Below are 13,291 nucleotides of genomic sequence, written 5' to 3'. Positions count from 1 at the left end.
CTGAAATGACATTTCCACCACTCAACTCGCAGGTGACCCCACACAGCCAGTAAACAAATGTTTGTAGAATAGGAGCAAGGAATTGAGGTTTCAGTGCATTATTTAAAGCTCCAAACGCACCCACAACAGAACTAAATATTGTGTTGTATCTACCTAAAATCAGTGTGCAGAAGGCAGGTGTGTTAAGTGAGCTAAATCCTCATCAATTATACTAAGAAGTCAGTAGGTAATACCCAGAGTTGACAAATTAAGGAGCAGAGGTAATAAAGCTTTGACAGGAACCAGCAGAGTGTGGTGATGAAGAACATTGGGGTGTCTGAAGCAGACCTTCTGGGCTGAAATCCCATTTCTGTTGCTCACCAGCTGTGTGACTTTGAACAGATCACATACCTTCTCCTTTGTTTTCCCTTCTGTAAAATGGGCATAATAATTGTACCTGCTTCATGAGATCATGGTAAGCACTCAAGGAAACAGTGTACATAAAGGGCTTAGCACAGCCTTGGCACATGACAAATGCTCAGTAAATATTATCCAAGGCTAAAAGCAGCACAGTTAAATATCAGTGGTTTGTGGGGAACAGGACATACAGGGGTGGGGGAGGGAGGGTAGAGTTGCTTTTTACTATAAGCTCTCTGAATTATTTAATTTTATATTCAGATGCATATATCACATTGTCAAACGTAAACTTTCAAAATATACATACAAATTGGGTGATTATTATGGAAAACCAGATGTTGCCTGAACTCTTCTGGCCTGAGCATCTCCCTTCCTGATGCATTCAAAGCTCCTCCCCCTTCCCTGCCCTATTTTCATCCTCAGTTTCCCATCCCTCCTCCCCACTTGCTCCTCTGCTTTAATTGTCACCCATTCTCAACTGCTCTCAGGAGGGCTTCGTGTCCTTGAGTCATCCAGCCCCCAGGCCCAGGAGCCTGTTGCAATGCCATTATGAGGCCTAGGCCAAATATCAAGCTCATGCCTGGGGTACATGGTGTGGCATCTGCCACAGTGTGAGTGATCCCAGAGTTCCCAGAAATGCCCACATCCTTCTCCTAGGCCTCCTTGCCTCCTCAGATGAGGGAGTGCTCCCTGCATAAGGGTCCTAGGATCCAGGGCACCAGGGTTCCTCCTGGACTCTGCCGCTACTAGGTTGTGTGACTGTAGACAAATCACTTCCTTTTCTGAGCCTTTACTTTCTCCTCAATAAAATGAAGAAGTTGTTTGTCCTAAAAGACTTGAATTCTAATCCCTGCTCTTTCTTCCTCAATCTTTGCCAGTCTAGGAAAACTGAGCTCTTGTCTTCTGGTTTCAGAAATAGCAATGCATATACAACTCAATTATATGAAGACTCCTCCATCCCTGATAAGACAAATGTACTATCAATCCACCACTGTTGCAGAATCTGAGAGTCTTGCCTGTCCGGTACCCAGCCGTCCTTCCTCGGGACACAGGACTCTGAATTTCTTTGAGGCTCATTTTTCCCCACTCTCAGGCATTGAGGACTCAGGTGGAGCTAGCCCTTCACTCTAAGGGGTGAGCAAATGACCCAGACCTAGCCAGTGAGACTCAGTGTGGAATTTTTAGTGAAGCTGTTGGGAAAGAGAAGTCAATTTTCCCCTGGCATTGCTAATAGTCAGGATAACACAAACCTGGAGTTGCTGGCAGATGCCCTGTCATCTGCAGAGAGTAGCCTGCCTGAGGGCAAAGAACAAAAGAAAGAAGCAGAGATGAGAGAGACAGTTTCTGTGGCTTGATGGCATCCTTTGAACATTTGGAACTCGCTGCACCTGGACTTTTCAATTAAATAAGGCAGCAGATTTTTTTCATTCCTTTTCTCTTTATTTTTTATTGATCAAATCTTTTTTGATCTGATTTTCTTTTACGTTCTGTGAAATAATCTTGTCCTTTAACATTGTTTATCTTCAAGAGATTGTTTCCTATGTCCCTTCTTTTTCCTAGCAAGCTCCTATGCATCCTTCAGGATCCACTCCAATATCACCTCCCCTGTGACCTCTCCCTTGTGCCCCTCAGCAGAATTAGAAATTCCTCCCTGTGAGCTCTCACAGCAGCCTGTACATTGCTCCAATATAACACTGATTGCAGTATATCAAGCTTTTGCATGCTTGTCTGTTCAGAGCCCTGTGTTTAAGTGCTTGTCTTTGAATTCTCAGCGTCTAGATCAGGGGTGGGCACACAGTCTGTTTTGATGAATGAGGGAATAAATTAATACATACCCTGAATCCTTCTGCTGTGACATTAGCCCTCTTTTTCAGTTTCTCAGAAAAAAATAGAAACCAATTTATCACTCTCCTTTCTGTGGATTAGTCACAGTTTAACCAGCTACAAGGTAGTGTAATGTATTTACTGAGCTAAGTAAATGCTAAAAAACAATTCCAATTTTAATGCTGAATTGTCAGTGCTTTTTTTATACTTATCCTCCCTTGCTACCCAACCCTTTTGTACTTAATCTTGGACTAGGAGTTATGAGGCCTGCATTCTAGGCCCCACTTAGCTCCCTCTGTGAATTTGTGGAGGCTTGTCATCTTCATAATGAAGGGGCTGAACCAGATCAGTTGAAACTTCTAAGACACAGGGCTATTGTGACCACTCAGCTCCAACTTGTATGGCCACGCAGGAAAACAGGCCCAGTGTTGCCAGATCTTACAGTTTTAAAGAGAAGCTAGGAGTGTAGATTTTTATATAAAATGTGTGCTTTAAAAAAATATTGTGTGGGCCCAAGCTGTGAAGAAACAGACACTCTCCTACATTGCTGGTAGGAGTGCAAAAGGATTCATCCCTTCTGGTGGAGAATTTGGCAATAGCTTTCACAACTAAGAATGTGTTTATTCTTTGATCCAGCAAATTCCTCTTCTAGGAATCTCCCCTGAAGATTCATCTCCACACTACAGAATAAGATGCACACAAGGTGATTCATTATTTTAATAGCCTGAGATTGAAGACAACTCCAAATGTCCATCCAGAGGGGACTGTTTGAACCTTGATTCATTTGCACATGGAGTACTTTGCAGCTGGAAAAAAGAATGGGATGATCTCGCTGTATTTGTGTAGTCATCCCCAGTAATAAAAGCATGGTGCAGCTCAGTGCACACAGAAGTGTTCTTCTAACTCAAATCCCCCAGCTGTGAACAGGGCATTTGCAAAGCCTGCTGCATTGGCTCTCCTTTAGGCAAGCGCTGCAGCTAGGGGGATGGACAGTGGTCCTGCCATTGTGTATATTTGTGTGTGTATGGGTGTGCATATGTATATTCAATAAGTGATGGGAACCTCCTAGAGGGACAAGCACTGCTACTCAGAGGGCCATTGGCAAACCCAACATCCCACTAGAAGAACGGACTAGGGGAGTCATGCTAGTATAATTTTACAGAAAGAATGTTGGGCATGAATTGCAACAGTATTGGGTTCTGATACCTGATCTACCCCTAACAGCTGTGAGAACATTTCTCTTTCCTCCCACCTAACATAATTGTTATTCATGCATTCATTTCTACAATACTTTTCCCACCACTGGACCAAGAACTCTATGAGACTGTGACCCATCTGTGTGCCCACCACCAAATCCCTAGCATCTGCTAAAATGCGTGGTGTGTGGTAGGTTTTCAATAAATATAATTTGAGTGAATAACCAGAATGAGTCGATGAGGTGATGTACATAAATAACTTAGCATAGTGCCTAGGCACGGTTAGGTGTTCACTTAAAGGTAGTAGTAGTTTACTGAATGTTAGGATGATGACGATTACTAGTTGCACAGCTTTCAACAAATTAATGAAATCCCTGAGCCTTGGTTTCCTCATCTGTACTATGGATCCAGTAATACCTATCTCCATGTGCTGTGTGAGCATGAATGAAATATATCTGCAGATCACACAGTGTAAGGCTTGGCACAAACGATACTTAATAAGTGGTGGCTATTACCTGAAAAAAATAGTGTAAAATAAATAAACAGAAGAATCAGGCGAACCTCTTGACTGATGTTGAAATGAGAAGAGCATTGAATAAGGAGGCTCTCCCTTGCAGCTCACCTTGTCCTCTTACGTTGGGTGGCCGACCATTCTTCAGCAAGTGCTGGTTGAACAGATGCTATGTGCTGGGCACCATGCCGGCTCCTGGGAGCAGCATTAAAAAATGAGCAAATAATGGATATGAGTTTCTTTTTGGGGTGATGAAAATGTCGGAAAGTTGATTATGGTGATGGTTGCACACAACTCTGTGAATATACTAAAAGCCATTGAACTGTACACTTTAAATGAGTGAATAAATTGTATGGCATGTGAATTATATCTCAATAAAACTGTTATTTTTTTTAAAAAAAGCAACAATAGACCAGAGTTGACCACATTCTATCTGTGTGACTTTGGGCAAGTCACTTGACATCTCTGCTCCAGTTTTCTCTTCTGGAAAATGGGAATAATAATAGAACTTACTTCATGGGGGTCTGGTGAAGATTGAAAGAGATGATTCTGAAGTGCTAGCTTAGAGCTTGGTATGTAATAAGAGCTCTGTAAATGTTAGCTAACGTCATCACTCTTATCTTTATGCCAAAATAGAAATATACATAGCCATATGGACAAAAAGAGGAAGGGGCTCTTAGCCCTACTGTGTGGGAGGAGGAGGGAGTGAGTGAAGGAGCAGGAGATGACATCTAGGCTGAGTAAGAATTTGTCAGCACAAGAGGATGTGGAAGGTGTCCCCGGAAGGGGGAACAGCATAAGCAAAGGCATGGGGGTGAGAAATAGCATCACTAAGGTAGGGAACTATTAGCAGTCTGGTAAAAAATGTAAGGCCAGCACCTTGGCTTTATTGTGAGGAATATGAGGGGACAACCAGAAGAAAGCCACATGGCCAGTTTGCAAACCAGAATGGTCACTACAGTGGGGAAAATGAAGTTTAAGGGACACAGGACTGAAGTGGCAGAGGAGTTAGGAGTGAGAGATGCAACAATTCAAGTGAAAGGTGATAAAGGCTTTAACTCGGACTTCGAGATAAGGGCATCAAGGCCTTGGTCATAAGGGTATCAAGGCTCCTTTGGTTGTAAGGGACAGAGATTCACTCATAACTTGAGAGAAAGGGGAAACCTTGCATAAACGGTAGGACAGAGTCATCAGTCCAGTTCCAGTCAGGCATCCGAGAAACCAGAAATGTGACTAGAAAACCAGGAGCCAAGATGGTATTCTTTCAGTTTTCTCTCTCAGCTTCTCTTTTCCCCACACTTCTGCTCCACTGTCTTTTGACTGATGCATGTTTTCTGCTACCCATGGTTTCTGCTTTCCATATCTCCTCCTTGTAAATGGTCCAAGTAATCTCCACCCTGATGCTACCTGAACTGCCACCTTCAGGGACCACCACCGCTGCCTTCTTCCCTCTGTGTCATTTGATTACAATTTCTGAATGGCTCAGCCCATCCTCTTGATCTAAGTCAGTCAGGTCATAGGTGAAGAACCATGGATGAGGGTGGCGGCTGTCCACATTCAGCCCTTTGAGGTAGCGGGGTTCTGATCACGGATTTTTCTTGCAGGCATCTGAAATATGTCTCATATACTAGGCTCAGAGGGGAAGTTATACATTTAAAATTTATTAGGCAATAAACTCAGCATTATTAGGTAATTGTTTGAATGCGGGAGGTGAGTTGGAGTGGTGGCACAGATGACGTCGTGGTTGGCTTGGGTAACTGGGGGATGGCTCAGCTTCATTTTCCTCTGTATTGGGGCTGCTCCAAGGTTCTCAGGAAGCTTCTCCATTTGAGTTAGGGTCTGGGCAGGACATGGATGGCACTCCCATGCTGGAAAATTAGAGGGGAGTTTAATAGGAGGACAATGGGGCAGGGTATAGGGTAACCACAAGGGACAGTGAAGTATCCTGAGATTAAAGTGTGTGCTTTTTAGCCCTAAGCCCAAATGGTGAGGGGTGTGACAGTTTTGGAATCCAGAAAGTGAAGGCTGTTTCAAGAAGCCTGCATTACAGGAGCCTTTAGCTCAGACACCACCAGCCTATGGCACAGTACAAATAAGTAGCTGGGGAAAGAAACACTCTGACCTGGCTCTTCTCCCTCCCTCTTAAATCCTGCCCTGACTTCCCAAGGGCTAAACCCAACAGGAAAGCAGAAAGCAAGGAAGTCCACTGATAGCTTTTCTCGGGTGGGGAGAAGCTCCACAGGAGCAAAGGTAAGATGTCCAGTACACTCTTCACGGTGGGGCTCCTACACAATCCTCTCAACAACCAAGCTGAAAGAGGCCACTACTTCCCAGATAGCATCTACATAAAAACCGCAGAATTGAACACTGATCATTCAGATTTGCCTTGCGGAGGTCAGGTATCCCTCCCTGTACCAATCACTGTAGCTGAAGGGGATAGAGTGCTGTGACTGGCTAAGAGAGCAGCTGACGGTGGAGTTGGTTCTGACCCAACCTCCCAGCTGAGATGGAAGAGGGTCAATCCCCAGGGAAAATCAGGGTGGTGTTAACTAACCAGATAAAAAGAACAGATGTCAACTACTGAACCTAAAGGTGCTTCTTGAGGCCTTTTGAGTGAGGGGTTGTTGTTCCTGCTGAATGGATTGTGGGGCAAGAGACCAGAGCACATGGGTAAATCAATGGATGAGCCCAGTGATAAGAGATGGAGCCGTCCCCTCTCCAAGCCTCATTTTCCTAATGGGGACAAATCTTAACATTCTTTGGCTGCAGCGCTCACCAGCAAGTTGTTAACCAGAAAGTTCAGCCTTCTCATCAAGAGTGCAGACCCCTCGTTGCCGGAAAAGGTCACCAAGTCCTGCTTTATGAATTTATTCCTTGTGATTAGACCTAGACAAGATCTTTCTGGACCCACTGAAGTTTGCTGGAAGGTGCCACCTAGTGGAACATCAGGTGACCTACCACTCAGACCAAAAAAAAAAAAAAAAATCTTAGCAGGGTTTTAGAGCCCTGAAAACCATTGAACAGTGGTTCTCTCCAACTTAGCTACAAATTAGAATCACTTTGGACCGACTTCCAGAAATTCTGACTTAATTGGTCTAGGGCGCGGGGTGGGTATTCTGAGTTTTAAAAGGTCCCCAGATGATTCCAATGTGCAGCCAAGTTTGAGACCACTGGGTTACAGAGTATCCAACCCCCTTATTTCACAGAGGTGTCCACAGACAGGAGACACTCCTCCAAGAGTCTCAGACTCCTAGGTAGTCTGCTTTGCCCTGCACCCCACTGCTCCTCTATCAGGGATTTGTACATTTTTCCCTCTATGCAAAAAACAAAAAGTAGTTAAAAAGAAAGCACTCTCATTCCCCAAGTCCTGATATTTTTATGGCAGCACCACGAGGAAGATGGCTCCCTATACACCTGATATTTGCATCTGACCCTACTGGCTAATGCTCTGTTTGAATTGTGCCCACCCAATGACATAGTATATTCACTCTTTGTTTGAGATTTGTGGATTCTTTGTTTGCTCTTTCAAAATTTATTCTACTTGAGGCATCTTCCATATCCACTGTCTTGATTCAACAGCATTTCTTTATAGTTGACAGAATTGGTTTAATTGGCATCTCAGTGTGGAAGTGACAGAGTAGACTTAGAGAGAGAGAGGCAATTCCCTGTCTAGAGGTCACTTCAAATAGACATCCTGAAAACCCTTTCTTTTTATTCAAACTAGGATCTGAAGTGCCACTAAATGCAGACACTGGATCGAACTCCCAGAGTGGTGTTCCACGTCTTGGCCTCCTTCTCCCATCTTACCTTGCAAGATTGAGTCCCAGAATTTCAGAAACAAAAAATACCTCAAAGAGCATCTGGTTCAACAGCTTTATTCAATACAACCATATTCTATGTTTATCTGGACATCTCTAACTCCTGCTACCACATACACTCATGGGCCCATACATAATAAACCTGAAGCTCAGAATTTGAGTGATCTGTCTGAGGACACAAAGGAAGTTAGTGGCAAAGTCTGGACTGATTCAGGCTGACTAGGTGCACGTGGTGAAACTTCAGCTTCAAGAATTTTTTCTCGGGGCCGGCCCGGTGGCGCACTGGATAAGTGCGCCGCTTGGGAAGCGCGGCGGTGCTCCCGCCCGAGGGTTCGGATCCCACATACAGACTGGTTCCCGCTCACTGGCTGAGCGAGGCGCGGGAGCAACGCCGAGGGTTGCGATCACGTTGCCGGTACCCGGTCCGGTACGGGGGCAACACTGAGGGTTGCGATCCGTTGCCGGACACGGAAAAAGACAAAAAAAAAAAAAAAAAAAGAATTTTTTCTCTACCAAGTTGGTAGAGAGAACAATTTGGGTCATTGAGACTAGTGTTAATGAGTTTCCCAAATGCAGGTTTTAAAGAGGTGGGCTCCTGGTTGATTAATTAATTGACTTATTGATTCGTTTATTTCCCAAATGTTTGTTGAGCACCTATTTTGGGCCAGGTACTGTGCTAGGCATTGGGGATATGCAGGGGAGGAAAAAGAAACATGGCAAATAAGCATATGAAAAGATGCCCCACGTCATATGTCCTCAGGGAAATGTAAATTAAAACAATAAGGTACCACTGCATACCTGTTAGAATGGCCAAAATCCAGAACACTGACAGCACCAAATGCTGACAAGGATGTGGAGCAACAGGAACTCTCATTCATTGCTGGTGAGAAAGCAAAATGATACAGCGACTTTGGAAGACAATTTGGCAGTTTCTCAAAAAACTAAACATACCCTTACCATATCATCCAGTAATAAAGCTCCGTGGTATTTACCCAAAGGAGTTAAAAAGTCATGTCTACACAAAAACCTGCACATGGGTTTTTATAGCAGCTTTATTCATAATTGCCCAAACTTAGAAGCACCCAAGATGTCCTTCAGTAAGTGAATGGATAAATTGTGATGTATCCGGAAAATGGAATATTATTCAGCACTAAAAAGGAATGAGCTATCAAGCCATAAAAATACACAGAGAAAACTTAAATGCATATTGCTAAGTAAGAGAAGCCAATCTGAAAAGGCTATACACTGTATATTTCTAACTACAGGATATGACACTCTGGAAAAGGCAAAACTATAGAGACAATAAAAAGATCAGTCGTTGCCAGGGGCTGGGGGAAGGTAGGGAGAAATAGCATATTTTTTGAGCAATGAAATTACTGTGTGTGATACTATGAGGGTGAATACATTATCATACATTGGACCAAACTCATAGAATGTACAGCACCGAGAGTGAACGCTAATGAAAACTGTGGACTTTGGGTGATAATGATGTGTCAGTGTAGGTTCTTAAATTGTAACAAATGTACCACTCTGGTGGGGATGTTGGTAATGCAGGAGGCTATGCATGTGTGTGGCAAGGGTATATATGGGAAATGTCTGTATCTTCTTCTCGATTTGGCTGTGAACCTAAAACTTCTCTAAAAAGTAAAGTCTATTAAAAACCAACAAATGAACGATATGAAAAACCAAACATGGTCTCTGTCCTCATGAGGATTATGGTCCAGTTGGAGAGAAAGATATCAAACAATCACCCAGTAACCATAAACATTGTAACTCTGAGGAAAGGCAATTTTAAGAGTTCATACAACTGAAGCACTTAGTCTGTTCAGTGAGATCAGCCAGGCTTCTCTGAGAATGTGTCAGTTGAGCTTGATGACCCCCAAGGAGAGGAGGAGCGAGAGGCTTTAGGCTTGCAGGAGACACAGAAATCCAGCACCTATAGCTTTTTGGGTTTTGCATGCAGTCAAGCAGACCTCTCTCTCACCAGGCTGGAAATTATATCATGACAGAGTCATGATTATCCCCATTTTGCAGATAAGGAAAGGAAGGTTCAGAGCAGCTAAGGGACTTGGCCAAGATTAGAGTGCGTTACAGGTAGAATGACATGCAGACCAACACCTCCTGACTTTTTGATCTATTCTCTTTCTTACCCCCTCAGCTCAGGGCTAAGCCAGACCAACCTGAAGGTACAGTCCTTGACAAATGGGCTCAGCAACAAGGGACCTTAGGAAAGCCAAGATGAGGATATCTAGTAGGAAAGGTTTTTTTATCCTCATCAGGAATACTGAAGGTCTGCACGTGTCACCTCTCCTCTGGTTGACCCTTCTTGCTGAAGTATGTCCTGGGGGGATATTAAAAGACCTGCCTGTTACTGATGGCAAGATGGAAAACTAACGAGTGAGCAAGAGAATAAGCAGTTTATTAGAAGAAGAAGAGGAAGAGGAGGAGGAAATGGGAAGATGGAGGAAGAAAGGATATACCCATCATTCATCAAATAGATGTTTTAAGCTCTATTCATATCAGGCACAAATGTTTCAGGATGTGGGGATATAACAGAGCATGAGCAGACAAAGCCCCTGCCCCATGCAGCTGATACTATATTTAGAGAATCCCAATAATAAACAAGTAAATAAGCAAATAAGTGAGACTATGGCAAAGAAAGATATCCACTATGAAGAAAACATAGCAAGATATAAAGTATGGGGGAAAGTACTTCAGGTGTGGTGGTTAGGGAGGGTCTCTTTGAAGAGGTGACATTTAATCCGGGACCTGAAGGATGAGAGGGAGCCATCAATGGGGGAAGATCTGGGAAACAGCTGGCAAAGACAACAGCTAAAGCGGAGTTCTCTGGGCTGGAATGAGCACAGTGCCCTCAAGGACCAGGAGGAAGGTGGTGGGGGCTGGTTTGGAATGAGTGAAAAGAGCTATAGGAGATGAGGTAAAAGAGGCAAAGGTCAAAGAGCGAAAGATTTTGCCCTGCAACTGAAATACTGTTTATCGCTCCTCAGTGTTCCTCCTGGTGTTGGGCTTTTATTTCTCTTACAGATATTAGTGCTTATATTAGAAGAGGGTCTGCGGTAAGCCCTTTAATGCACATTATCTCATTTAATGCCCACAGTAGGCCTAGGAGGGTTCAATCTGAAAGTAACATTTCTTGGTCAATTTCAGCCAATGACCAGGTCAGTTTTTCCAGGAAAACAGCTAGAACTAATGGGCTGCCCACATGTCTCCAATGGTGTTGTCTCAGTGAGTGCGATAAAGCCCCAGGAGCCCTCCCCTTGCCTGGTGCATCCCACAATGTAGATGATCAGAAAGTCCTTGGATTAAAGCTGGGTTCTGGGACTAGAGTCCCCATTAGGGTCACACTGGGCTGGTGTGCAGCTTTGATCCACAAGTGACTCTGGTAAGATACAAGAAAAAGCTCAAATCCAATTTTGTGCAGAATCCTCTAAGGAGCTAGAAGAAGGGGTGGGAAGGAAAAAGAAACTGAATTTCACACCCCACCCCCCATTTGACCCCAACTGGTATACTTCACTCAACTGGTAATTACTGAGCAACTACCGTGTGGGCCTGAGAGGGGCCACAGCTTAGCTTGGTGTGGTTAGGCAGGAGTATGAGCTGAAATCCATGTGCCTTTGCTCCGCTCTGCTACTTTAGCCAGGGAGAGGGGGACCCTTTTTTGCAAATTCCTCTGCCTAGAAGCACCAGTTCTCTGATTCACAGTAAAGGGAAGTATGTGCTGACAGAGGCAGGGGATATTTTAGAGGACAAAAAAATACAAAGTTTCTACTTGCTTGGAGCTCACATTCTAGAGAGGGAGACCAAAAATGCCCACTCTGAAAAAAAATCAAGCAAATGGAGATGATGGGGGTGCTAGTTTTGGAGGACTTTGTGGAGGAGGTGGCAGTTCAACTTGACATGCAGAGATGAACGAGATTTCCACCGACATAGATGGGGAAGAGGAGAGGGCTCTGTGCGTAGAAGGATCGGCGAGGTCAAGGACACTTGAAGATAAGCACAAAGCCAGCAACCGGGCTAGGCGAAGCGTAGCGCAGGGCAGGGCAGCGCAGCGCAGTGCAGAGAGCAGGGAGAGGTTTGATCAGCACTAGCAGGTCACGCGAGGGGGATGGTTTCTAGAGCCAAGGTAAGAGGAGCCTTGAAGGTTTCGTAGCAGACGCCAAGATCCAAGCTGGGATGTTAGAAAATTGAATCACCATCGCTTATCCTGGAGGTGGAAGAACTGGGAGGCAAGAGTCGTCCGGACAGTGGTCCAGGGCTGGGGGCGGCTAGGTTCGCTGGTCAGAGAGAATCAGGAGGATGCACGTGGGGTGGCAGAGAGGAAGGCAGCCAAGAGGATGCTTCGTCCGTCCACATCAGGGAGGAAGTAGTTAAGTGTTGAGTACTGAGCGCCCTGAGGGGGAGCCACAGGCGTCACCGTGGGAGTCCGGCTCCGCGGCCCGGCCCTCCGAAGAAGCGCCCAGGCAGCCTGACTTCTCCTTCAGCGCCCTCACCACAGTTACAGACATATTGCCTCGTCTAGTGCGATTCCGTGTTTAATGTTTCAGCTCCCACACGTCAGGGCTCGGGTCTGTTTTCATGTCATCTTGAGCCTGGCACAGTGTCTGGCACATAGTAGGCGCTCACTAATGGTTTGCTGAGTGACTGAATGGGATATAGAAACCGGCAAGAGGTTTCAGGAAAGGACTCCATGCGCTGAGTGTACAGAAGCACACGTGGGACTGCGAGGCATTACAACTCCAAGGGGGCTGTTGGACTTGTGTGAAAAAAGGTCCTGAGGAGAGGATCCGGTCACCTTCCTGCCGGTTTGGAGGTGCTACAGACTGGTGGCGGGAGTGCACAGCTGTCCGCAGTTTACAGAGGACGTTCGCCCGTAACGTCAGGGGCTTCCTAGAGGAGAAAAACCAGAGCCCGCCCGAAGAACAGTGCGCGTGGAGCACAGCTGTGCTCCCATTTCACAGCTGGGAATACTGAGTCCCCGGGGTCAAAGTAGGTCCACAGGTCCTTGGGGTCGAGCCTAAGTGGGTAAGAAGCGACAGCCCTGGAGGCTGCAGGCGCTGAGCATCCGGCCCGACTCCAATACTATTTGCATATCCCCCGGGAGATCGCAAACTCTCCGCCGCAGTCCGGAGCAGAGGATGCCATGCGAGGCGCTGGGGTCCCCAGTTGTGCCCAGCGCGCTGACACGTGGCCCACCCGCCGGTGCCCAGCCGGCACCGGTTAGCGCCCAACTCCCCAACTCCTGACTTTCTCACAGCTCCCGCGGGCGGGGGAGCAGCCGAGGAGCGGGACGCACCATCGCAGCTCGAGAGGGGGGAACGGTCCATCCCGGTACCCTGACGTGCCCGGGCAGATGCGCACACACCGTGAGAAGGCAGAGGCCGGCGGTGCACAGCTCTCGATAGCAGACGCGGGAGACGGCGGCACGAGGCGCGCTGCTCAGCGGGGCCCAGGGGTGGCGACGGCGGCGGCGATCCCTCCGTGGCGGCGGCGCGGTGGTGGCGCCCAACTCCCAGGCCGGCGAGCAG

This window comes from Galeopterus variegatus, unplaced genomic scaffold (assembly GCF_000696425.1).
Source record: "Galeopterus variegatus unplaced genomic scaffold, G_variegatus-3.0.2 Scaffold1409, whole genome shotgun sequence".
Classification (NCBI taxonomy): Eukaryota; Metazoa; Chordata; class Mammalia; order Dermoptera; family Cynocephalidae; genus Galeopterus; species Galeopterus variegatus.
Note: the sequence above shows the minus strand (reverse complement) of the source record.